This window comes from Microplitis mediator, chromosome 3 (genome assembly GCF_029852145.1).
Source record: "Microplitis mediator isolate UGA2020A chromosome 3, iyMicMedi2.1, whole genome shotgun sequence".
NCBI classification, from domain to species: Eukaryota; Metazoa; Arthropoda; class Insecta; order Hymenoptera; family Braconidae; genus Microplitis; species Microplitis mediator.
The window spans coordinates 3,334,791-3,362,025 of NC_079971.1; the positions used below are offsets into that span (position 1 = coordinate 3,334,791).

General features: G+C 36.6%; 1 protein-coding gene across 6 annotated transcripts in view; it reads right to left on the reverse strand.

Annotated features, from left to right (window-relative positions):
- The window catches only part of LOC130665690 (RNA-binding protein Musashi homolog Rbp6), a 531,909-nt gene that overhangs the window by 198,728 nt on the left and 305,946 nt on the right, over nucleotides 1–27,235 (reverse strand). The window contains exon 1 of one of the 6 annotated variants that reach the window (XM_057466193.1): nucleotides 505–1,318. The exons of the other annotated variants lie outside the window; for them this stretch is intronic. The gene's annotated coding sequence lies outside the window, so the exon portion shown is untranslated. Of the gene's footprint in view, nucleotides 1–504; nucleotides 1,319–27,235 lie in introns of those variants that run through there. 6 annotated transcript variants of the gene reach the window in all.

A 27,235-nucleotide genomic window follows, 5' to 3' on the forward strand; every position in this document is an offset into this window, starting at 1 on the left:
TAATGATAATAATAATAATGGAAGAATAAAAAAATGAAACGAAAGAAATAATGATAATCGAGCGACGTGAAAAATAGAAGAGAAGGCGATGGGGAGTAAAAAAAAATACCCTCGTTGCAACTCTCGTCGCCGTGATGCTTAACGAGCGATCCACTCTTTTTTTTACTTCTTTTATTTTTTTTTTCCTCTGTTGGTGCTCGAGCCCACTCACGGGGCGTAGACGCGCGACGACGTCGCGAGATGAAATGAGTCTCGGCTTAACGAGACGGCGACAACAAAGCCACCAGAGGGGTCTTTTGTCAAAACCCAAATGCAGAATACTAACTCTTGGTTTATTTTTTACTCTGATTTGCTGTGTTTTATATTTTTTTATTTCGAAATACGTGAAAAAATAAACATTAAAAATCCCTTGACGATAAACAATAGTGTAAAAAATATAAAAAAGTATTATAAGGTAAACATTGACAATGACAAGATCAACAGGAACACAACACACACGCGTACCTTTTCAGAGGTGATAAGCGGCGTGATGTACGTAGTGACCGCCGTCGTGTACACTTTGCTGGTACTATGGGTCAAGTAGGTTCCACTTGCTGGAACAACGTCTGCTCGTAGGATGACGGATCCTGATCAGCTGACCCGCGTTATATCACTCAATAGCCGAAGGACTCGTATTCACTGAGCCCACGGGAAATTAATCCAAATAAATAATTGCTGATTCCGGAGCTTTGTTGTTTGATGTTTGTTCAGTTATTTATGTCCTGATTGCTGACGCGAATCAGCCGGTTCGTTAGTTACCGGGTGAGTGAAACAGCTTGCGGTTCTCAACAACTTGCCCGGCGAAGTTTGTTTATAGCGTCACGCGTCCTACGAAAAATTTAAACCGCGTGCTTATCAATCAAACTGTTAATCACTTTTTAAAACCACTCACTTTATTGCTGATTGGATTAGTAAATAATTTACTTCCTTGCCAGCAAATTCACGCGTCACTCAATATATGTATATCAATAGCTTCAGGGGTTTAATCACCGAATACTCCAACAACACGCGTAAACTTAAACTTTATTTATTTATTTGTGCCAACTGTTATACAATGTACTCGTGTGCGATTTATATACGTGTTTTGTGTGTATGTATATGTATATATAAATATATATACAGATGATATATAACGCGAATGCTGACCGTCGCGTGTATACGAGAGAGAGAGGGTAAAAAGTGTGAGAGAGACAGAACGTAAACGTAAAATGCCAGAAGAGGCAGGTGGTCGTACTACGTTCGGGTGGTAATGCTACACGCTGTGGCGCCGAGAACGGAATGGGGCGGCCGTGGCTGCCCGGGCAGTTGGTCCTAGCGAGGGGAGCAAGACGATGAGACAAGCGTCTGCGTGGTGGGAGCACTCTACCCACGAAGAGAGGGTAAAGTTCCCGTCGGGTGGGGGAGAGTTACGTTGTTGTTTGTGGGCGCGTGTACCCCCTTTGACTCAGCTCAGCTACTACTGCGCTGTCGCGGTCCCCCCACTGTACCACCGGTACTCCAAAACCCGGTGCGTGGGGGTGAATGAGCACGAGAGTGGGAATGAAGGACGTGTGGGTGGGAGTCACTCGGCAAGCCGCTCCAGGCAGAATCGACCGGCAACGCGCCGCGCCAGGCAGACCGACCCAACGGGAATACTTAATGCCGCTGTCGCGTACCCAGCGCTGTACTCGCTTGACGATAGAATAAAGAGGGATACTAATAAACAAGGATGGTCATACCAAGAGCCAAGAGGGATGGAAAGAGAGAATTACTAACAGAGAAAGAGTTACCAGATGAGCTTTTGAGGGTGCCTACTTGTTACGCCTCAACGTGGTAAGCTGGTTCGTTTGTAAATTTAACTAAAGTAATAATAATAATAATGACATAAAAAAATTATTATTTTTTTTTTATTGCCGAGCTTAAGGATATTTATAAAGAAATAAAATAAAATGAGGGTGGTTGGGTAAATAAAAACAAATAAAAAATAATAGTATTGAGTATTGAGTAAATAGATTTGGATTTGAGTTTTGGTTTGGGCAGTTTGATTTCTGTTAGAGGCAGTCACGTGCTGGATGCTGTACTCTCTAAAACTAAATAAGTGAAAATTTCACTAATTGAAATAGTGATCTTAAAATTCACTACAAAATTAGTGATTTTGAATTAGATTCACTAATTCATTAGTGATTCCCCGGATTCTACAATGATTACTAGTGGCGCCTCGCTTAAGGACTTTTTATTCTATCGTTGAATTATCAAATTCAGGGCAAAATTAATTACGATAATTTTTAAATACAACTGAACAGTATTAATTAAAGTAAGTTAATTAAATAAAACCTAATTTAGTTGCTAAATAATACATCTTGTTATTTTTTAATAGCTTTATATTTTTACTCCAACTTTTTTTACCGAACCTGAATCAAAACGATCATTGACAATAGATTCAGGTTATGAGTTATAATTATGATATAAATATTTACCGTATGAAAGTAATTTTAATTGTTAATTTAGTCGATCAAGTTGCTAAAAAAATTTTATAATCAATTACAAATAATAATCATAATAATAATAATATTTTGATACAATATTATTAGCAACGATACAATATTTTTCCAAATAAATCCTCGTCAACAAGTGAATTAGTACATTTTTGACTAATTCAATCAGTGAAATTTTCACTAATTCTATATGTTGTTTTTTTTACTAATTCAAAAAGTGAACAGTCACTAATTCATAGTCGTATACTTTGGACAATTTAGATTAGTGAATATTCACAAGTAATTAGTGGTTTTTCACTAATTTAGTTTTAGAGAGTATAGTTATCTGGCAGGTTGATTCGCCAGCTGTCAAACCACTCGGCCGACTAATGTAAGAGTCGACCAAATAGCCGTGCCCAGGCCGGCTGACCGATACGGGTTACTACTACTTGTTAGCTCTGGGCCAGCTCCGTATGAGAATGTCTGCTGAGAGATGACAGTCTTAACTTCTTGTTGTACTGGTATAGCTCTTCTCTGGCTGTACGCCAGGCGTGAAGGCATCCTACGTTTAACGCGAAAGAAAGCAAGCAGTGTATGTATATACAGCAGAATAGAGTACAGTAGCGAGGCAAAAGGTCTAACTCAACGTAGAAAAGATTTCATTGAGCAACGAGACGGTATGATCTGGCATGCTGCCAATACTATGGATCCCGTCGCGTTTTCAGTTGCTCTCTTTCTCTGTGAAACTGCCAGACACGACCAGCGAGAGTAAAGAGGCTGACCAGTCGAGCACGAAACGACTGAGAGGAAGTGCATCTCTCGTACCTCGACCGTACCATACTCTGATGTATTTTCACATCAACATATATATGTATAGATATAGATATAGGTACATGTGTACATATATGACGTACGTGTGAGCAAGAGGGTGAACATGTCTATCAGTACAAGATCGATAGGATAAAAATTGTCAGAAGCTCAAAAGTTCAACCGCGTTATTCATTTTTGTTCATCTATCACTCGAATGTATTTTTCAAATAGTAATTTAATAAAAATATATTTATTTACGTACGTTTATCTACAAGAGCAGGAATTTTATAGATATACTGGAGGTATAACTTTATAAATAAATGTGTAATTATCGTGTAGTGCATGGAAAGTCGAGTGAAGGAAAAATTGTAAAGAAATAATGTAGCCAATAACTCGTTGAGGATTTACCAAGTCACATTTATTCTCGCCAACGCTGGGAGCAATTGGCTGAGAAATATTGCAAAATAAGGCCGTGACCCGGTACTCTTATTAAGCCCTAGTGTGCGTCGCTGTCTGCGGGAGTGTGTGCCAGGGAAAAGAGTCTCTTAGAAATTACTCGCTAATAAAATTAAGAAGGTGTAAGAATTTGCAGTTAAAGAATGATGAGAATTGGCGTGTGGTTTGATGCGAGAAAAAAATCCACAATCTTTTGTCTTGCTTAGCAGCCGCTGTAATGGCAAGCTGTCTCTGTTGTTCTTGGGCAAAGTCAAGATGCCGCTGGTGTTCAATGTTTGGCTTACATCCAGACACAAGACGTTGAATGAACTTGGCGGGAAAACCGCACGAGTCTCTTACCTCACTCACTCACTCACTCACTCACTCACACTACCATGACTTATTTCACTCTATCACTCTCTCTGGCTTCTCTACTTCAATGTTCACGCTGTATTTCCACTGAGGGAATGACGCTGTCGTCGTTTCTTGTTGGCGAGCATCAAGACCCACGATAATATGTATATATATATATAAATATACATATACTCTCGTACTAAGCGACTGGATTTACAAGGGACTTATTGTCCTATTTGTACTAACGATGTCTTTGTCTCAGTATTCATCCTTTGTTAAAAGCCACTAAGAATAATAATCATTTGTAACAACATTCTAACGAGTATGTCATTACATTCTCTTCTTCTCTTTATCTATCCCATCCCTTCCCAGAAGCCAACACGTTAAAATGCCTGGGTATTGCGGCACAAGAATTATCCAAGGAAACTGTTGGGATTCCGGTATTACACCCTTTGTGACTTCGAATTGTGTATACACGACGAAAATTCCATTTTATTGTATACATAGCTATAGAGCTATACAACCCTATAACCAGACTCTAAGAGGGTGAACCGTAGAAAGGAGACAAAAAAAGACATAAAGGACAGCTGGATTGAGAACGACTGGCCAGTTTGTCCGACACGCTCCAACTTCTTCCATAACGTCGTGTTTTCTGTTTACGCGCACGAAAGACAGACTTTTCCTCCCCATTTACCCCATCCTGCTTATACTCTTCCAGCAGTTCCAGTAGTTTCGTCTCGAGCTAAAACTCCAGTTCTACATCGCCCACGGACTACATTCTCACATTCTTATATCCTTCGAACAGCATTGAGTTGTATGGAGTAGTCTCCCCCAGCAACCACCCCAGTCACATGAAAGGGGACGCAAAATGTTGAGAACTCGAGACAAGTTGAAAAAGAGTATGTTTTTATGCCCATTCTCTATCACATCGCTCAAGGGATAGTCGCGACAACCATGTCGACTTTTATCCCCCTGCACTTGTACACGCATGTCATATTTTTCAGGGGTTGTTTCTTCGACATTTTTTTTTCTATCTCGAAAATTGGTTATCAAGTTCCTGCGTTTAGTTTTAAATTTTATTTCACAAGGAAATTAAATCCCCTATTTTTTTATTTTATATTGAATGAAATTAATTATTCAGTTTTTAATTTTCCTCCCGTGATATTTTTACATCCGGTCTTTTAATTGCCAGCAATTATTTATCGGGTAAGTATTTAGAGCGTGGGTGGTTTAAATTAAGGATTACGATGAGTCTCAAAGGTGCTTAGTCAGGCAATCGATGCGGAGTTTATCAAAGAGGAATGGATACAGTAGCAAGGATGGGGATGGAAAATTAAATGTTAAATGGCGGTGATGACTATTAGATTTTTAGTAGGAGTGGCCTATTCAGTCCGATTGATGTCAGTCACTCAACACCCAACTAATCATCGATGGATTTTTAAAATATATGTGGGTAGCTAGGAAATTAGTTCCTGTGCTATACTTCTCAAGGACTAATCATCGATTTGTATCCAAGTATGCCGTAGGTCTGTCTCATTCGGGTCGAATATTACCGATAATGAAAAGACACCCCAACTTGAGAAATTAATAGTACTCGGGAGAAAATGAGAAAGCATCTTGTAAAGTCCGTGGCAAGAGTAATTCATAGTCTTGTAGGAAAGGACTTTAGGAAACTACCGGCAGTAGTCGATATGTTACATTTCGAGGGCACGTAATTAACGTTAAATTGATGTTTCTCATGGGCGCCAGGACAACTACCGACTGAGAGAGAAATATCCGGCTTTGGAACCCAAGTCGAACCCAAGCCAAAGCCGAAGAGAAACTTTCGAGTCGAGCCGCGACCCGACGACGACATTCGTCCGCCATGGGGAATATAAACTTTTGAGTTAGTCATGCGTAGTGCGAATAATTAGGAAATACTTGGGATCAACTAAAATTATATACGCAAGCTACTAATGTTTTACCAGCGTCTGTGGTTATAAAATACCGCCGAACCTCTACTCGCAACTTTTGGATAAATGGCTGTTATAATCGCACGGTGAAAATCAAGTTTCACGTCGAATTTCTTATTATTATATATGTGTGTATATTTATCTTGCTTTAATTCCGCCAACTTGTTCCTCTATCTACGACTCCAGGAAAACTTACTGGGTAATTCAAACTCGCGGATTCGCTCGGGGATAATTCCGTTCCGTACGTGCCAACAGGTGGCGCTACGTCGCTAAGATGCGATAAAATTATATTCAATATTTTTTAAATTAACCACAAAATATAAATTTTCATGCGTTGCGCTGGGAAAAAATTTAGGTTTTCTGTGACATTCTGACGGAATAGGGTGGTCGTTAAAAATTAAATTTTCTCAAGCGCACCATAAAAAGCTTCTTTTTAGTAAAAAAATACGTGACGAATTTGGTTTTTTTTTTTTAGTAAAAAGAACACGTGCCGCAGGACGATCATTCATTTTTCGATACAATCGCGGTTTTTTTTAAATATCTCATGAAATATACAAATTAAAGGAAAAAGTCATAGGAACAATTTTGTAGGAAATTAAATTCCTGACAAAAAAGGTCATCTTCATTTTTTCTATAAAATGTGTATTCATGAAGATATGTTAATTTCAAAATTTGAAATCCTTAAAACGCTCAATTCATAAGATCTAAAAAAGTATTTTTAAAATATCTTCATAAATACACATTTTATAAAAAAAATAAATATGACCTTTTTTGTCAGGAATTTAATTTCCTACAAAATTGTTCCTGTAATTTTTTCCTTCAATCTGCATATTTTATGAGATATTTAAAAAAAACCGCGATTGCATCGAAAAATGAACTTTGATCGTCTTGCGGCACGTGTTCTTTTTACTTAAAAAGAAGCTTTTTATGGGGCGCCTGAGAAAGTTTAATTTTTAACGACCACCCTATGACAGAATTTCCAGTTCAGCAAAAAAAGAAACAAAAATATTTAGTTGCAATTCGATACTAATCGCAAAAGGATTCTGCGCTGACTATTTTTTGTATTTACTTCTACGAAAATTTCAGATGAAGTAACGTTCAAAGTTCCTTTGTTCTACTTTCCGTGGGTGTGATCTCGTTTATCAACTTCACCGAGGGTTTTACATAATACCCATTTCATTTTCACATAACAATTGCGTAAAATTCCTATTTTCGCTCTATATTCATCTTAAAAATTTACATTGGTTGCTGCGTACTCGAAGACAATAATTCGATTTAAAATTTAAAGTTTGAATTTAAAATAAAATAATTAACTGCTGGGATAAATTTAATATTTTAATGATGTAAAATATTTTTTTTTACAAGACTATTTATCTTCGTCAGACTCTAAGTACAAGCTGACGAAGACGGCTTCCAAAGAAAAGTTTTGCTGGTACGGTAGCTGCAGATTCTCTTTAGACGGACTTCCGTTGACGTATTTACCTCACTGAGAGTGCAACAACGTCCCTCAAAAGCTGCAAGAACCTCGTGTTTTCGCCAAAGGAGCAAAACATTTTGTGAGTTAGTTTGCAAGAGTGTCAGAGACCAGTTTTAGTAGTACAGCAAATGGAAACTTCACTACTTGCTCATTCACTCCCACTCGTTTTCCATCTCCATCTTCGTCTCTTTCTCTTTTTCTCTCTATAGAGATATATGTATATGAGAACAAGAATTCAGGCTTTCTTTCAAGCGCTTTGTTGACAGTACTTGCGAGTCCATACTGACCTAGTTGGACATTTTATACAGACTTTTCAATATCATGGATATTAGAGTATGAATACCACTTTAAAATACAAATATTCAGAATGCTTATTTAGATTATTCCACACGAATAATTGATGACATTCTTTTGTAATTTTTTCGACCGAAAAATAAAAAATGTTTTTTTATTTTATTATTATTGTTAAAAAAATAATAACAATAATAATAATCTATCAACATTGGGGTACTCAAAAAAGCTTCTATGCATCGAAAAAAAATCCTGTTAGAAGGACAATTTTTTATTTGAATTTTAAAAATTGGCGCGCGCTATTTGAATTTTCCCATGATAGTTTCCTTGTAAAAAAATCCTATAACTTCGTTTGACGTTGAGAAAAAAATTTGAGCCATGAACATTTTTCACAGGAAATTTTGTGCTCTACAAAATTGCTCATAAGCTCAAAAGCTCTAAAACGAACGGTTCAAAAGTTACAAGTATTTAAAGTTGAGAACTTTTTGAAAATAAACGTCAAAAGTGTTCTTACACCAAAACTGCTCTCATAAATTTGTTACAATAATAATTTTGGTCGTAGTTGGTTTTATTCAAAGTAAATGTAGTGAGAAAAATTTATCGCAGATGTTATTCAAGCAGAAAATAATAATTTTAATGAAAAAGTATTTTTCAAACATATTGATTAATCATGACGTAAGGAATTTACTTTGATGTTTTTGAAGCCTTTTTGTAATAAATGAAATTTATGACAAAACCTTTATTCGATACTTTTCGGAAGAGTATACATTTTGGTGTAAAAACAATTTAACCGATTTTTAAAAAGCGATCAACTTCAAACACTTGTAACTTTTGAACCGTTTGCTTTAGAGCTTTTGAGCTCCTGAGCAATTTTGTAGAGCATAAAATTTCCCACAAAAATTTTCATAGTTCAAATTTTTTCCTTAACGTCAAATGAAGTTACAGAATTTTTTATAGAAAAAAGAATCAAATTTCTATGCATTAGCGCAGAAAAAAAAAATTCCTGGGCTCAAAAAATTTTTTCTTGATCCAAGAAATTCAATTTTTGCTCCAATAAATTTTTCATCTTCAGTTCATGATGTAAAAAATTTTTTTGGGACAAATAAAAATTTCTTACACTAAGAAATATTTTTTCTGTGCATGGGTAAATTTAAATAGCGGGACCACTTTTTAAAATTGAAGTAAAAAATAATTCTATTGACAGGATTTTTTTTTCTATGTATACAAACTTTTTTTACAATAGCCAAGAGAAAAAAAACATCGATTTTTTTGGAGCACCCTAATCGACATGGAGAATTATATATAGAAGCCGTATTTTCAATCTCGGGGAATTAAATTCTAGGGAAGTCGAATAATGACACTTGGACAAATAACTTTAATCACGCGAAGTTTATTTAATTAATTCAAGTCACGTGAAACGTGTTTTATTTATTACCAAATCAATCAAAAATATTTTTTTGTGAAAAGTATATTATATTTTTTTATATATATTTATTAATAAGTTAATTTGTAGGGTGATATTGTGGTATTTTAAAATAATTTAAAAATTCATAAAATATGCAGACCAAGTTTATGAGCGAAACGAGTAAAGACAGTGTTCTGTTAGATTAACTTGACCGAGTTGGAGATTGAGTAGATGGAAAGGTCGAAGGTGAAGAGGATGCTGGGGTAGAAAAGTCGTTAGAAGCCTTACTTGCCAGTGGTGATAATGAGGCTAGTGTGGTGAGAACATGAGTGAAAAATGCTCAGTACTCGTTGTGAATTTTTTCGGAGATGGAGCCGAGCTGGAGATGTGTCAAGGGGACGTGGGTAACTAGGTCATTTAAGGATTTTCTGAGACGTCGATGCCGTCGCGAGTGAGGGACCGTCTCCGACAACGGCCTCATGTTAAGCTGGTGACGAGCAAGTTAAATCCTAGTGAGCTTAAATTAAACGATTTTGAAGGGCAATTATATCTGAGGACTCGGTCGATTAATCGAGGAATCGCGTTCACTGTCAGCTCCTCTAAGACTTGGGAGCGTCAAGAGACGTCAGTCTGTCGTCATGACAGTATCGACACGAATCCATTTCCGGTTGTTGTCCCTGAGGGGAAAAAGTCACCGCGACTCAGGATTTAACGATCGATTTCGTATAAAAAAGCCAAACATGTTTAAGTTGCGACGGAATCGATGGGCTGGGGGAAAATAAGAACACATGACAAAAGGTGTAGTTGAATTTACTACAAGCGGGGATACATACTACACTGACTCATAATATGTAGAATCACTACTCATTAGTAATGACTCCTAGCCTATTGTGGTACACAAACTGTAGTAACATCTACTACTGTCGTTGGTTAAAACAACTCCTTGGTAAATGACAGCTGTGGTTCTTACCACCCCACATCATAGTTTATAATTTTTTATCCTTAATTTATTTATTAAATATATATTAATTGATATTTATTATTTGTCATGGTATTTAAAAAGTTTTAAAAATTTTTAAATTTATATCATATTGTTCGCACAAAGAGTTTTTAAATATATTAAAATGGATTTGTAAATAATTAATTCGAAATGTCACACGCACTAAATTTTTAAAGTACATTTTTTTTTCTATACGTCATGATATTTATTTTTCATTTTGAATTATCTTTATGGCAAATTAATTCTTGTATTACTAACACAGTTTCATTGAATATTTAATTTTTGTTGATATAAAATACAAGCGCGTAATTTTAAAGGTTATAATTGACACATTTAAAGATGTAGTAATTATAACTACAATTGTGGAGCTAGTACAACCACACAGTGGGGTAAAAAAGTTGAAGGTGGCGCTGTCGTTTTCGTTTGTCAGTCATTTTACCCCACATTGGAGTAGATTGTAAAAATTATGTGATATTGTGTACTCCAAAAATAATAATACCAACAAATTCTTATAAAAATGTGCGGTTAAAGAAACCACAGGACGAGTTTTCCATACTACAGTGAGTAGTTACTGAGCCTACAAATTTTTACCCCAGTCGAATAGTAAACAGAACTACTGCAGTAGAGATTAATCTTATACAGTGTCATTTATGCTACTCCATTTGTCGATACGATGGCCACAAAGTAGTTCAATTACTAGTTTACGGTAAATTCAACTCCAGCATTTTTTTACATGAAGGGTGAGAGGCCAGAAAATGTGGTAAGTCATTGGCCAAGCATTCTGAGTAAATCAAAAGCGGAAAATGAATTCTTTATCGAAGAAAACGGCGTTCGACTTTTCAGCATCAACCCGTTCTATATATTTGATTGTTTGTTTTTAACGCGTTTATTTATATACAATTCAACTTTCCGACGTATTGAACGAGTGAAAAGCCGGAAAATAAAAACAATACGTCACGGTTGGATTTTCATTATTGTTTATTTTGCTGATAGAAATATCCGCAAGGTGTTTTTATTATTTTGTTAAATCTCCATCTGTTCTACTTACATTCAATCCCACTTATAATTTGCATCCACTACCGAGCGCTAGTAGTAAAAGAGATTGAAAATAAAGACGAGAGTATTAAAAGTAATAATAATAATAATTTCCATTATTATTATTGTTATAAGAGAGGGTAAAATAAATGTAAAGAGTTATCATGAAACAGGCGCTGTTTTTAAAACCGGACGACACGTGAAGAGAAAGCATCAGAACACCCGGAAGTAGTCTCTCGATTACGTGCGGGTTCTTCTTCAGCTCCCCGTTCTGCCTCGGTTCCATTTCCATCCTGAGCCGTCGCTTCTCGTTGCATCTTCTGAAGAAAATAATGTAGAAAAAAAAAAAACAAATGGAAAAAAAGAAGCAGTCTCTTGAAATTACAAAAGCGTGCGCGTGTAAGAATAAGGTCGAGACAAAAATACAAAGACTTGAGGTAAAAAAATAGTCTGGTTACTACAATAATGGGACTGCGTAGTAATCTTAGCCGTACATGTCTCGGACTATAGCGGGGTTTAAATGCCTGAAATGTATATCGTTGGTCTCAGAAGCTGTTGCGGTGCACGAGCACTGAGACCAAGGACTTGGACTAAAACTGTGAGACGATGAACAACTTGAGGAGCTAAAGAAGGAGACTAAGGAAGACAACGTCGACAACGTAGTCCGTATTATCCAGAGGTGTAAGCCCGTGGGTTTGAAAACGTGAGACGACACGCGCGAGTTATCGTTTCTGATATTACTTAGACTCCCTCTACTCGTTCTCTACCTGCTTGCCTTGCTTCCCTTCACACATATATGTATATATATATATATATATATATCTAGGTACACATTTCTGGTGTATACTCGGTAACCGGTTCCTCCCGAGTACTGCACCAGAAACTCGTCCAAGGTACTTTACCAACTTAAATAAATTATTAGAACGTGACATTTAGCCTCGTGTTCAGTGATGGAAATGATGTTAAAAATATTTGAATAAATTTTAACGGTCATATCTGTTAACTTGCTGTCGTTTGCTAAATAATGTGAGATTAATTTTAAAAATGGTAAAATGGATTTTAAAAATGATGCTCCAATTTCGGGTAATTGGAGTTACAGTGAACTTTCTAAAATAACTTAATAAACTCGCACGTCATTTGATAATCGATACCAAGGGCTGAAAGTTTTAGATAAGAGGGAAAAAGACAGTAGATAGATGGGGAGTGAGAGAACGAGGGGTCACAAGAGTTGCGATCCTATGCTATGAGATTCGCGAAACTTGTATTTAAATATAGAGACGCCTGGCCGAGTGACATTTCGGAGATACGGATCGAGTTCGTCTGGGAATTGATGCTGTTGGTGAGAATTTACGACAAGTGCCGTGGGGCAAAGTGGCTAACGATAAAAACGATAGGCAATCAAGTAACGGCTGTTTCTGCTGCTCGAGGGCGTCCAGAGGAAGAGGACTTCCGGGTGGAAAATTCCGCGCCCCCAACTTTCAATCTCGGCTGTCGGACAGTATCAGTTTGCCATGAGATACCTCTCGCGATATTTTCCTCGGCGATAGAAAAAAATTTCTTCTTTTTTGGTCGCGCACTCGCCCGGTCTCGATCACCCCTAATCAAACTGACATCTGTCTTTCAATTCCCGCCCGATGATATAATTAAAGTCTCCTGGGTATCAGTAAACTTAACAGTTTTTCATTTAAATGACTAGATACTTACTCACGACTGCTTGCTATTTAATGATAACAAATTTAAATTGAATCTCCTTGCCAACAGTCTTACCTGCAACAAAAAATTTCATTTACTTTATCATTATGATTTTTAATTTCATTATTATTCAGATAAAAATAAAATGTTTCATAAAATATTTAAACTGACATTCAATTTTAATATTTTATTCTACAAGACATTAATAAAATTTATCGTGCGGCTATAAATAGTCAACATATTTATTGACTATTAATGTATGTACATGTTTTTTCGAAATGAAAAATGACTTTGTGATTTTTATTAACAAACAACAAAGCAGTATTAAAGTTAATATGTTTGTGCTGGTTGGTAATAAAACGGTTTGCGGAGGACCAAGTACCGGATTACGCTTCTATTAAATCCAGCTCTCCTAGTCCACGTGGTTTTGCCTTATTTTTAAATTCTCTTGCTTATAAAGTTCATCCTTATGTACATACATTGTGTTTCACCCACATAAATGTACATCTGCTGTATATATTTATATACATTAGACAGATTCAAAAAAATCGACTAATTTTTTTTTTCTTCATTATATCGAAAATATTGTTGGAAATGACGAAAAAAAAATACTGTGAAAGTTTGAGCTCTTAATATTAATATTAACAACTGCCGCATCGCAATTTTCTATTTCCCGTTTAAATAACATGGGAAAATTTATTTTTTAAGGTTTGGAATTTTGTAACTCACAGTGGGGCCAATACTTTTGAATGTTCAAGACATATTCTTATGGGAAATTTGACGCTCTACAAAAAAGGTCTCCTATAATTTTTCGATATTTTTATTTCTTCAAAAGTAATTCGAAGTTAAAATTAGATTGACGATAAATTTTTACATTTTTTAAATTTTTTGACGCAACCATCAACTTTATCCGAAAATTTTAGAGGACATTTTTTGTAAAGCATTTTATTTCCTACAACTTATCTCAGAGACAATTTTCGATATTTCTCATAAGTCGTATGTTATTTGCAATTAACTGGAAATTTTCTTAAATAATCTAAATTTTGTTGATTAAAATTAATTATATTAAATTTTCAGTTAATTGCGTATAACTTACGACCTATGAGAAATATCGAAAATTTTCTCTGAGATAAGTTGTAGGAAATAAAATGCTCTACAAAAAATGTCCTCTAAAATTTTCGGATAAAGTTGATGGTTGCGTCAAAAAATTTAAAAAATGTAAAAATTTATCGTCAATTTAACTTTAACTTCGAATAACTTTTGAAGAAATAAAAATATCGAAAAATTATAAGAGACCTTTTTTGTAGAGCGTCAAATTTCCCATAAGAATATGTCTTGAACATTCAAAAGGATTGGCCCCACTGTGAGTTACAAAATTCCAAACCTTAAAAAATAAATTTTCCCATGTTATTTAAACGGGAAATAGAAAATTGCGATGCGGCAGTTGTTAATATTAATATTAAGAGCTCAAACTTTCACAGTATTTTTTTTTCGTCATTTCCAACAATATTTTCGATATAATGAAGAAAAAAAAAATTAGTCGATTTTTTTGAATCAGTCTAATATACATACACATCTCTGTATGTATATATATATATATATATATTTTTTTTTAGCAACCTAGATAGCGGGCAAAACGTTACCGCATACGTTGCAACACAACCTGAGTACATAGCATGTCACTTAGCTGATTAATTTTCGCAGCGCAAAATGTTTTTAATAATAAGTGAAAATTAAATCTACGTTAGCTTGTGAATGGCTGGAGGAGTTTAACTTAAGACAGATTGAGTAAGCAGATCATTTTGTTAACGTCTCTCGTTTACTCGGTTAAACCTGACCAAGCGCTAACTCGAGTTAAACGGGATGAATGTCGGTTCGCTAATAGTTGCTACGAATTGCTTGCTCTCAACCGGTACAACCAGTCGAGACGGTGGGGCAGGAGTCGGACGAAACTGTAAAGGTAGAAGTAGTTGAATACTACTGGGCGTTACTTGGAGTTATAACCAAAAGTAAATGCGAGGGAGAGAGAAAGAGTTTAGTATGAGACAGATATATTTGTTTGGGACTACTGCGATGATGTTACTACGGTACTTAAAGCTCCCATTGCCGGTAAACCTCAAAATTAATGTGACCATTCTGCTTGACAAATTGTCTCTGTACTTTCAACAACCGAAAAGTCATTTTAACCTGTTTGCAAAACTCTTACGTGACAACTTTCCGCAAATAAATTTGTTTATGTGTACATTGTTTTTAAAAGTGGGACGAGTGGGTTCGGATTTTTTGAGAAAACTCGGAGCTAAGGGAATAGGATTGAGAAACTCGCGGGTAATAAGGCCTAAGTGACAGAAATGATATTTAAAATAACCGCGCCCGCTAAAGGCTACTCTAGTAGAAGGGTCTTGCATAGAGATGTTACGACAAGTTTATAGAGTCCCGATACCACGTTCCCTATCTTCTATATTTCATCATCCGTCATATGATGTCGTAGCACAGAAGAAATTATAAAAAACAATCTAGTCTTCTGATTCTTGAAAAGGACATTTTATTTTTTAAAAGTTACTTTGTTTACGCGGATAAAATAGATAGTATTGATTACTGTTCTGCACAGTAATCGACGGACAATATAGGGCAAAATACATTTTAACATGACTGATTCATACTAGAATAGTGAGTCATAGCTTAACACGTAGCATTACTTTTTAAACAGTAACCAGTGTTTTGCTACATATTACATGAAATAGATGACTGGTTACTGTCAAAATAGTCGCTATTAACATCCAAAACAGTACTCAGTCCTGTTTTGACATGAACAGTTACTAAATTCATGTGTCTTTACTATTCTTGACAATGGAAGTCTAAGTTACCCACAGGTAATAAGGCCTAAGTAACAGAAATGATATTTAAAATAACCGCCTCCGCTAAAGGCTACTCTAGTAGAAGGGTCTTGCATAGAGATGTTACGACAAGTTTATAGAGTCCCGATACCACGTTCCCTGTCTTCTATATTTCATCATCCGTCATATGATGTCGTAGCGCAGAAGAAATTATAAAAAACAATCTAGTCTTCTGACTCTTAAAAAGGATACTGATAGTTTTAAGTGGTTGAGCAAAGCAATCTAGTCTTCTGTCTTTAAAAAAGTATTGTTGCTAAATTTAAGTGATGATTCATCTCTAATACCAATTTTATTAAGTATAATTAAACTATTCCAGTTTGTTTAACCCGTAGGCCTTATTACCCTACCGTAGTAAAATAAGGCCTATTCGTATGTTTTTTGTAAAAGTTTAATTTTTTGTTTGTTTGTGGTATAAATTACCATTACTTCATTATATTTTATGGCTAATGTATTGAAATAAAGATTTATGATACATTTCGATAATTAAATGCAATATTTTTGATTCTATTCAAAATCTCCCTTAGCTAGGCCTTATTACCCACCGGTACCTTAGTTATTCAAACCGATCTGAGGTCCCGATGCGTCACAAATCCTTGGCGTTGGTTGTCTCAAATCCTCGGAGAGGATTCGTTACACCTGTAAGTACTCGGTGTGTATCGGTGTCTGTGTGACGGCGACGTGCAATGAGAAACGTTAGGCTAGTCTCCAGAGAGCTTAGAAGCCGAGCAAGAGAACGGTAAAGGAGACCCGAGGATCGGATGATGGTGAGTGTTGGAGAGGTAGTGGTAGCTGAGGTCGGGGCGGGCTGAAGCTCATCAACGTAATGCAGCTGAGATCATCCGGGAGCGGATCCTGACGCGCTCCTGGGAAGATGGTTGACTGAAACGTCATTTAATTGATTGTCGGATTGGAATCCCGGTGAGGATTTCACCCACTGAGCTTCGATTCACTTCCAGCCTCCAGCTAATAGATTATTAAAATAAAAAAGATACTTCTGCGGGTCTATTTATAAATCTACACGGTAGGAAAATTTTTTTTTCTGCTTGTAGTAAAAATCATGAGGTTCCTGGAGATAAACATAAAAGTGATCAACAGCTATTTTATTTAATTGAAAGTTTTCACTAGTCAGCATCTTTGTGGCTTCGTAAATTGAACTCGGGACTCATGTTAAATTTCATTTTGTCGGTATATATTTTAGAGGCTTCAAAATGGCGAAGTCCACGACTGATAGAGATACACTAATCCCTAAAATCCTCTCTCGGTTCCGCAGTTTCCTAGTAGTTTTATACTTTTTGGTGCATTGTAAGAGATTCGTGAGCCAAAATCATTGTAGTATGTACTGAGGAAAAGACTGGAGGAGGAAAGAGAGCCCCCTTAGCCGACGAAAGCTTTTTGGAGGCTGGGGACTGGTGAATTGAGTTGAGTTGAGTTGAGTCGAGTCGAGTAATGCCAAGATTATGTAAACGTCGCTGTGACGAGACGCGCATCTGTTGGGTCGTGTTCGAATTGTTGAGCTGAAAGTAAGGAGAGAGTTGAGGGTAGAGGGTAGAGAAAGTCTATATAGCTTGCTGGAGGGCTGAAAAGTGTATAACTTTGGCAAACTGACGACAGTATTTGTAAAAGTACGTATACAGTCAAAGGCTGTTTTTTCGTAGATGGAATTGCAATCAATCATCTATTTCTTTATCATAATTCAGTTGAAAAATTTATAAATTTTTTTATTCTTCCTCTTCTTTATTCCATTTATTTTGCTCTTACTGTCGTACACTTTTTAATTCCGCAATCCAAGCGAGTGAATAATCGGAGGAAAAACATTTCTCCGAGCGTTTCTTAATGAGATTCGGCAACGACAGACTTCTCAAGCGACGCGAGAAAAATCCACGTCTACAACTACAAAGACCAAGACGAGGACATAATAGTAGTAGTAGTAGTAGTAGTATATGTTGCCGCCCAGCACCGGCATTTCTTCTCATCGCGACTACGTTACTTAGCTTTTTATTTTTTTGATACTTTTTTATCTTCGTCTCGTCGTTGATTCCATTGCTATATTCCTCCTCGATATCAGCCACTCGTGATCTCTGCAGTCGCTACTGACTGCCGAGGACGCGGACGAGGAAGAAAAGAGTCAGACGGACTCCTAATGGCTCTTTGCGCCATGTAATCAGCACCGAGGCGTTAGGTGCCACGACTCGTGGTGATAACACTGAGAGAAGGTCACCTGGAAGATCTCGATGCAGACCCACACTCAATCTCCATCTCCAATTCTACAATTTTCACTCATCCTTATTCTTCATCTCTCCTTCTAATACTGCTACTATTACTTTCTCCCGTTTTCATTTACCCTACACCCCGCGCTACTTTGCATGGCGAGGCAAACTCAGTACTTCCTGTAACTCGATCGGTTGCAGATTAAATTTATCAAGATCCTTAACGTCATAAGGTACACAAGAGATACGTCTCTTACGTCAGCTGAAATGAGAATGACATGATGAATAGGAGATTCTCCAAACGCACTTTGGATTTACTAACACAGTGGTAACGTAACTCAGGTGTGTTCTTTGAGCTAGTCACGAGATGACTCGCAGCACCAGTAAATTGCCTTATAAAATCGTTGACGGTGTCTTTCACAATGGTATTTCGAAACTTGAGTCTATATTCTACTACTATATCCTCGTCCGTGTAATTGGTCCGCCGCAAACTCGGTCTAGAGCAGCCGGTGGCCCAATTTAATATAACCTATGCATATTCAATAGTTTCTCCAGGCAGTGTAACACGGAATGGGAAAAGCAGATGGTTGCGCCGGCACGAAGAAAAGCGGTTTGCGATTCCAAAGGAACAAAAGCTTTGTCTCAGCTTTCTCTCGCTACTCAACTACTCGGACAAAGTTGCAAGCTTTTCCGGGCGATTATGCATTGGCAATCTGTTGGTAAACTTGCGGTCATCTTTACATGTGAGTGAGCTTTACAACATTCTGCAATAACATGAACTATTGCACATTCTTATTCATTTATTTATTAAGTTTATTTTCATTTTAGTTGAATGCATGCTTTTAAGCAAAAGCAAAGTATTGTGCAAGTGAAATCCGTCAGGTAGTTCTAGCTTTAATCGTTTAAGTCTGCCGTCAGCATCAACTACTACACTCCTCAGTCTTAGTGAATGAATGTCAAAAACGCGGCAATTAATTCAGCCCCCGTGGGATTAACAAAAGCGGTAAGAATACCTACACACCAACCGCCGACAGTCCCCGCGCGGTAGTTCGGAAGTTCTTACACAGCAAGTCGGACGACTGTGGAAGAGAGGAAACTTGCTGGAGTCAAATACCGGCTGAGAATAAAGGACGCCTGTTGAGGAAATAGAAATGGAGATGGAGATGGGGTTGAGGCTGAGGCTGAGGCTGAAAGAAGAGAGTGAGATAAAGATAAAGAGAAAGATGACAGCTGAGTAGCATCAGGAGAATACAATGCTTGGATCATCCAACTTTACTTTGCTCATTGTAATTCAATTTTATGGAGTTAAAGGAAGGGTTGTCTGGCATTCTCATTCCTCCTTCGTCGACCCTCAGCCGGTTCATCTTTACAGACATTCCGAAATTCGTAGGGATGGACTTGACAACTGTTTAACATCTTGAGCTAGTGCGGATTCTTAAAAGGGGTGAGACTTCGTTTGGGATCAACTCGCTTCCGGCATGATTTACTCTCACAGCAGAGAGAAAAGGACCACCATCACCAGCACCAGCACCACCTCCGCCACCCTGCAGGATCAACTGCTGTAGCAAGAAGGAGATAGTATCGTCTGGCATGCAAAGTAAATGCCGGTAACTGTCGACAGAGTGGCACGAGGGTAAGGAGAGTCCGCATTTCCAAGCAATATCTTGCACCAAATTGCGCACGGCACGAGGCACACAAGCCACTTCCGTTTCGCTTGCGTTTAAATCTGTTTCGCTCTCTCAAACTCGCTCTCACTCACTCTCATACAAACTCGTATCCTTATTCAGTTGGCATATCCCAGGGTTTCCTCTTCTGCAAGCTCTGCGGCTCGAACAGCTTCGTGGCAAACACAACGGTGTTGACTCAGCCAGCTATCAGAGTCAGCGCGGTCCGCCCTATCCTGTCTGACTAAACATGCCAACTTAGATTGCCATAACGCCGGCGCGCCAAATATATACATATCTATACATATTATATGTACGCATCTGACTTGAATCCACTTGGTAAATTCTACTTTAGCTCATGTTATTCGGCAAATCATCAACAGCATGTACACAACTACATCCCCATCACCGTCACCATATACCTACAGAGTATCAGACTACCACTCTTACAGTAAGGTATATATCAAGCGAATTCTCTTCACTAACCACCAATCTTATCATCATCACACTCTACCAATCATCTTCAACACAATTAATCTACAAGGCTTAATTTGCTATCTTCACGCCAGGATGATCGGCAATACCTTGTTTTTATATTTTACTTTTTCTCCTGTTATTTGTTGCTACTTTTTTGTCTATTTTGTTTGTTTTTTTTTTATAAACATCGCAATCTGATGAACATGTGTTTCTGGCCGAGTTCATCGATGCAACGCACCACAATCGACACGAACGTAACGAAACTCACTACCACAAACTATGGTCTTTATCCTCCCCTACTGGGGCTGACAGATCGCGATTTCTGAAAGGCAGTCAACCGTGAGAAGCGGTTCCTTCGACCGGAAGTCAATGGGCGATAAAAAAAGAGAGCTCGACGAAGCGGGGATTTTCATCGAGCAACGATAATCCGGTGCTGATTGGGAACGCCTCGTTGACTTCGCCGGGTCAAGTGCTCCGATGGATAGAATTAAAATCATTTGTGGTAAAGAGCAGGTGTATTTGAGAACCCTGACGAGTGGAAATGTCAGGATATTATTGGAAACAAAAGTGCGAGAAACATCGTGGCCGAAAGTGTGATAAGCAGCAACTGGGCGGGGTATAAATTATGATCTACGTGCAAGGTTGAGGATGAATCTTTAAGGCCGAGGGGGTGAGAGACCGAGGAATGAGGAAGTGAGCGACTGAAAGAGGATAGATCTGTACGAGAGACAAATGAAATGGAACATTGTAAACCGAATAGAGGTCAGACCACGTGTCCATGTCCTTCTCGGATAGACACCTGACGTTTCACACAGCGAATGTTCTTGTCGTGAGTAGTTTCACTGGACCCGGAGAACCATACGCTGGGTAATTGCGGTTCACCACAGACAAAATTCACCACGATGCTATGGACAAACCCATGAATCTGCTAGTATGGCAAACGAGTTCCTCCTTCCCAGGATAAGAAGAGTTTTGAGTAGACGAATGTACACAACCTAACGTTAGGATCATCCGGCAACTTTTAGACACTCCTAACTTATATTTTTATTTTTCTTCCACTTTCTTTACAACTACTACTATCCTCGGCCACTAATACCGTCAAGATAAACAAACTGTTGTGAAAGCAAGCGGACGCTGCGGGCTAATTCTCACGAGGAATTCGCTGAGCAAAGGGAACCCAGGGTTTACATCCTGAGAGTGAAATAAAACAAAAAAATATGGTTTAGTGTTTCCGGCTTGAGGTTAAACTTTTATTTTTTATACATTACTTTTTTTTGACTTGTTTTCGCTGTTTCTCGAAAAGCTCATTTTTACTGTAAGAATACAGGGGAAAAACAGCAGAGTTTCAACCCGAAACCACTTATCCGCAGAAAAAGCTGAAGAAGAAGAAGAAGAAGAAGAAGAAGAAGGAAGTGAAGTAGGTAGAGAAGAAGAAGAAAGTGAAGTAGGTAGAGAAGAAATAAAAGAAAAAGTAAGAAGTAAGATCGAAGTCGACTTGGGAATTGCGTTATAAGCCGTTGAAACGGCGTCGGAATGGAAATTTCGTATGCCAACCCCGGAAGTTCTCGTTTCAACGTTCTCCAACGCATTTCCACTCTTATGCACTCTTCTCAACAATTCTCCTACACTTTGGTTTTTTGCTTGTTTTTTATTTATTTTTATCCGGCGGTTATGCCCGAAGCTTCGGTTATTACATACACATTCTATTACGCCGCCATATCCTCACGTTCTTGAGCGTATTACACAGATCATGCAACTTTTAAAGCTCTTCTTTATTTAATTTCCCAATTTAACTCGTAGCCCTTGTATTTATTTATTTTTTTCCTCTTCCGCCACAACAATGGCTTTACTTTTTTCTTTTATACACTTATTTCCTTCACCAAACTGAGTCTGATAAGCAAATTCGGAGTAACAATCCCAACGGATATGCACTTTTCACCCCACGGGAAATTCTATCCCAATTAATTCCGGTAAAATCGGAATCTTATTTCGTGCACTCGTGCGCCCGTGGGACGCTTCATCTTCTCATATACTCTGCCCACTGTACATGAGCATAGCATAGGAAAAGGCAAATGAATACGTAATACCTGGGAAAAGGACCACAGAAGAGATGAAAAGGGACTGGCTCGCAAGAAGCACAAGTTGGCTCAACACGAAGAAGGCTAAAGCGGCTCGTGAACCGGGTGAAAAGGGTAAAGCCTCGACGAAGCCAGCGCGACTCCCTCGAGAGGAAGCTGTTGTCCTTTGAAGTTACTCTTCTTTTTTTATTTTCATTTTTTTGTTTTCAAAATCCCACCACGAAAACCCGGAATCTGAAGACGCAAGGATAAAAAGTACGAGGGTGCGTTCGAGCGTTCAGACTAGGCGAAAGGACAAACGGATAAGAGTGCAATTTAATAATGAAAAGCGATCAACTTCCCTTTGACTTTCCTCTCCCTTTCCTTTCTTTCTTTTCTTTCGCTCCTTATAATAGCAATATTTTTCAGACAACTCTTTTTTAAAGATTTATAGACACTTTGTGTTTCATAATGGATAAACTCTTCATTTTTCTGACCATTTAAGTACATTCTTTAATCCTCTGGAAAAAATACTGATGACAAAAGAGAATATGGTGATGAAATTTTCATTTTATATTGTTGGTGTACTACAACGATACTTCTACATTGTACACTTACAGTATATACATACACCCACACAGTTACATATATACTGTTTCCAAAAAGTGTGTATCTAAAAAAGGGAAACTTTACAGCCCTTGGGTACTCTCTGTACCTCTGTACCTCTTTTGTGAACAGAGTCAGTGTCTATTTAAGCCTCGTATCGGTCAGTTCGGGTCATACTTACAGTAAACCGTATACATGTAGACATTCATAGAGACATTAAGTTTTGTTATTATTCGAGTTCATTGTGCTATAAAAGTGTATTCTGTATTATTAGTTTCTGTATCAATAAAGTATCAGTATTGTATTTATTATCAACCTTATTGAACAATTCCTTATTGAAAGAAACGATTTAAAACAATTAGAAAGAAAAAATTTTGAATACTTTTTAATGCTTTTGAATACGTTGAATACTTTTGAATCGCCCTTCTTATGGGCATTTAAAATTGCAAATCGTTTTGAATCGTTTCTTTTAATCAGGGATTCCAGTATACTGTACATTCTCTATGTAAGGTACCGACGGGTAATAAGGCCTAGCTAAGGGAGATTTTGAATAGAATCGAAAATATTGCATTTAATTATCGAAATGTATCATAAATCTTTATTTCAATACATTAGCCATAAAATATAGTGAAGTAATGGTAATTTATACCATAAACAAACAAAAAATTAAACTTTTACAATAACCACACGAATAGGCCTCATTTTACTACGGTAGGGTAATAAGGCCTACGGGTTAAACAAACTGGAATAGTTTAATTATACTTAATAAAATTGGTATTAGAGATGAATCATCACTTAAATTTAGCAACAATACTTTTTTAAAGACAGAAGACTAGATTGCTTTGCTCAACCACTCAAAAATATCAGTATCCTTTTTAAGAGTCAGAAGACTAGATTGTTTTTTATGATTTCTTCTGCGCTACGACATCATATGACGGATTATGAAATATAGAAGACAGGGAACGTGGTATCGGGACTCTATAAACTTGTCGTAACATCTCTATGCAAGACCCTTCTACTAGAATAGCCTTTAGCGGATGCGGTTATTTTAAATATCATCACCCGCGGGTACCTTACGCCAATTCCACAACATCCTCCTCCAATTTCTACATATACACTGTAAAAAATCACCGGGGTAAGTCCAAGCGGTGTAGGTGTTAAAATTATCGGTGTTAAATTTACCCCCGAAGGCGGTGTTAAAATAACGCCGCCACTGGTGTAAATATTCTAGACCGGTGTTAAAATAACGCCGCCGCCGGTGTAAATATTCTGTACCGGTGTTAAAAAAAATTATCCGGTGTTAAAATAACACCGCTGCCGGTGTAAATATTCTAGACCGGTGTTAAAATAACGCCGCAACCGGTGTAGATATTTTAGACCAGTGTTAAAATATTTAACTTTGTGAATATTTTTACTTACTCGATCACTATATTTGTTAATAAATGATATTTTTTATTAATTTTCATACACACAAAAAAAGGAATTCTTGGGTCAAGAAGAAAATCGTTTCCAAAAATAAATTCTTAAATTAAAATATCCTCTTTTCTTGTTTGAAAAAATTTTCTCTTGGTAAAAAATTTTTTTTTTTTTAATTAGAGTATATAAAGCTCTTCAATAAAGAAATTCAATTTTGATTTAAAAATATAAATTTTTGCTTTAAATGTTTTTAGTTTCTCCGAACAAGAAAACAACTTGGTTGGCTCAAGAAAATTTAGCTCTTGGTTTTAGAAGATACCAACTCATTCTAAAAACATCGTTCTCTCGAATGTAGTCGATATCGATTCATTTCGATACATCGAGTTTTTAAACGGAGGCACATTTAACTTACTCCAAGTAAAAATTAATTTATTTAAAGATTTGATAACATTTAGTTCAAAATAAATGTAGACTTCATCTTAGAACGATTAATTTTAGATTTAAAAAATAAAAAACTCATTTTAAAACTAAATTATACATCAATGTAAATAAAAAATACTTTTATTTTAAAATATAATAAATAAGTTCAATTTCAAATTAATTGTTTTTATTAAAAATTCAATTCTCAGAATATATACAATTAATTATCAAAATAAATTTTGATTCTTTATTACAATAAGAAATTTTTTTTGTTTATGAAAATAAATTAAAGGTTATGTTATTTATCCTGGCTTCATTGACACTATGAACTGCATGATACCACACTAAAAAGGAAACAATTTTATATGAACTTAGGATTAGAAATGAAAACAAACTTGATTATCTGATATATGATTAAAAACAGCATAAATAAAAATTAACTTACTTTTTTCGCGATTGAAACGACACCCTTTAACTTAACTTAAATCAGGAAATAACACCAGATATAATGACTAATAACTACAATAACTCACATTTTTACCGAACACTTCAATTCAAAACAATTTATGTATATGAATTAGTTAATTGTATAATTAATAAACTAATACTATTAGAATATTGGTGTGTAATATATAATTGCACATATACGGCGCCAGCGCTGAACAGACTCGTTTCATTTTTTTGGGATCTTCGGGCGTCTACGTGTATACACAAAGTAGTGTCCGAAGTAGAGAAGCTGCATAGACCCGAGTGCTCCTGTTATCCGAATGCTGCTATGGAAAAAAACCAAGAGCTTGATTTTCTTGACTTGAATTTTTTTTATTTTTGTTTCAAGCAATAGCCACTAGTTGGTTTAAGAAATCTGACTCCTTACGTAGAGAAGTTAAATTTCATAGAATAAAATATTCAATATACATGAATGAAGAAATTCAAAATATTAATTCAAAAAACAATTTACTTTCTTAAAATATTTTTTCTTTTTGAACTAAAATCATATATTTTTAACTTAAAACTTTAACCCATTTGAGTCGAAAAAATAACTTTTTGAATCAAAATAATCAAAATTAAGAAAAAATTTTCTTCAACCAAGATTTATTCCATTTTCCTAAATATTCTCTTGACTCAAGATAATTCTCTTTGAACCAAGATAACCTTTCGGTCAGTGTAAAGAACCGACATTTTTTATGTTTTATAATCTTTAAAGTTAATACTCCAAGCGGACGCTATTTACCCCGCTTTTACACCGGCATTACTCCGATTTTACACCGGTTACTCCGCTTTTACACCGGTGTATTACTCCTCTTACACCGGTGTAATTTAATTTTTACACCGGGCGGAGTTAAAACGAGTCCATTTTTAACACCGCTCTTTTTACAGTGTATAAATAGATATGTATGTGTATCTAAAAATTTTTATAGCGCGCTCAAGCTATCGCTATAATCGAACTGATTTAAGCATAATAAAGGATTTTAAAGTTTACCGGGTTCGGATTTACAAATGTGTGCTTCCGAAATAAAAGTATCAATAGCACAACTTGTAACCTATTCTCAAAGTTCCGATACGTGTTCGTACATAAGTAAAGCATAACTTTCTTACTTTTGTAGGAGTAGGTTGTATCTAAAACTGTTTCAAAGCATTTTTATATCTCGCTTCTCTTAAACTTTTATTATTTTTTATTATATATTTTTTATATTCTATTTCAACCCTCTTATCCTCCATTTTGTTTGAAAACAATAAAAACTACCAATCACATTTTCAATTCCTTTCTTCCTGCACTGGTTTATATTGAACGGCTCTCTTGTATTTCACCAAGACCGTGAGTTTTCAGTCTGCCGTAGGAAATCGCTCGCTGTGAATTCGTTTACATTTTTATAAACCGGCTTAATTTGCCAGCTGATAAACCGAGAATGAGAAAACTCCTTGCGCAAAGATCCAAGTGGATGAGGTGGATATTCGTGGAACATGTCGAGCGCCAAATGGAACGGCACGTAACGAAACGAATGAAAAAACATAAGAAAAAAAGGAAGAAAGTAAACTCGTAAGGTTTCTAAGGGACGATAGTGGTACAAAAGAGCTGTAGGAAAAGTACATCTGCTGGGCGTGTAACAGCGGAGAGAACGAAGCGCGAATGTGAGAATGATAAATCGTGGCCAGTTAGGTACGTTAGCTACATACGGTAGCAGACCCAGAGAAAATTATTATTTGAGAATTTATTCCCAGCGTTAAATTATTACTGGCATTATATGCCCGCCAGTCTTTTCTCTCCCGTGCTTGTGCTTGTGCTTGGCCTCGTGAGCCAGAACACGTGTTTCAGCTGCTCGTAGGTCAGGGACTACGTATGCTGTACCCAAGGATCGTTGTTATAAACTCGTGTATGTGAAAAACTCGGAGAATTTAAAGCGAAATCTTTACGAGCATACGGAACAAATCAAATGGCTGCTGAAAATAAATGAAAAAAAAATTAAATAAGGTACGGTAGAGAGAGAAAAGAGAAAAAGAGCGAATCCAGTTAGAGGATAATGCTAGTGGATATTTGGAATCAAGTCATTGC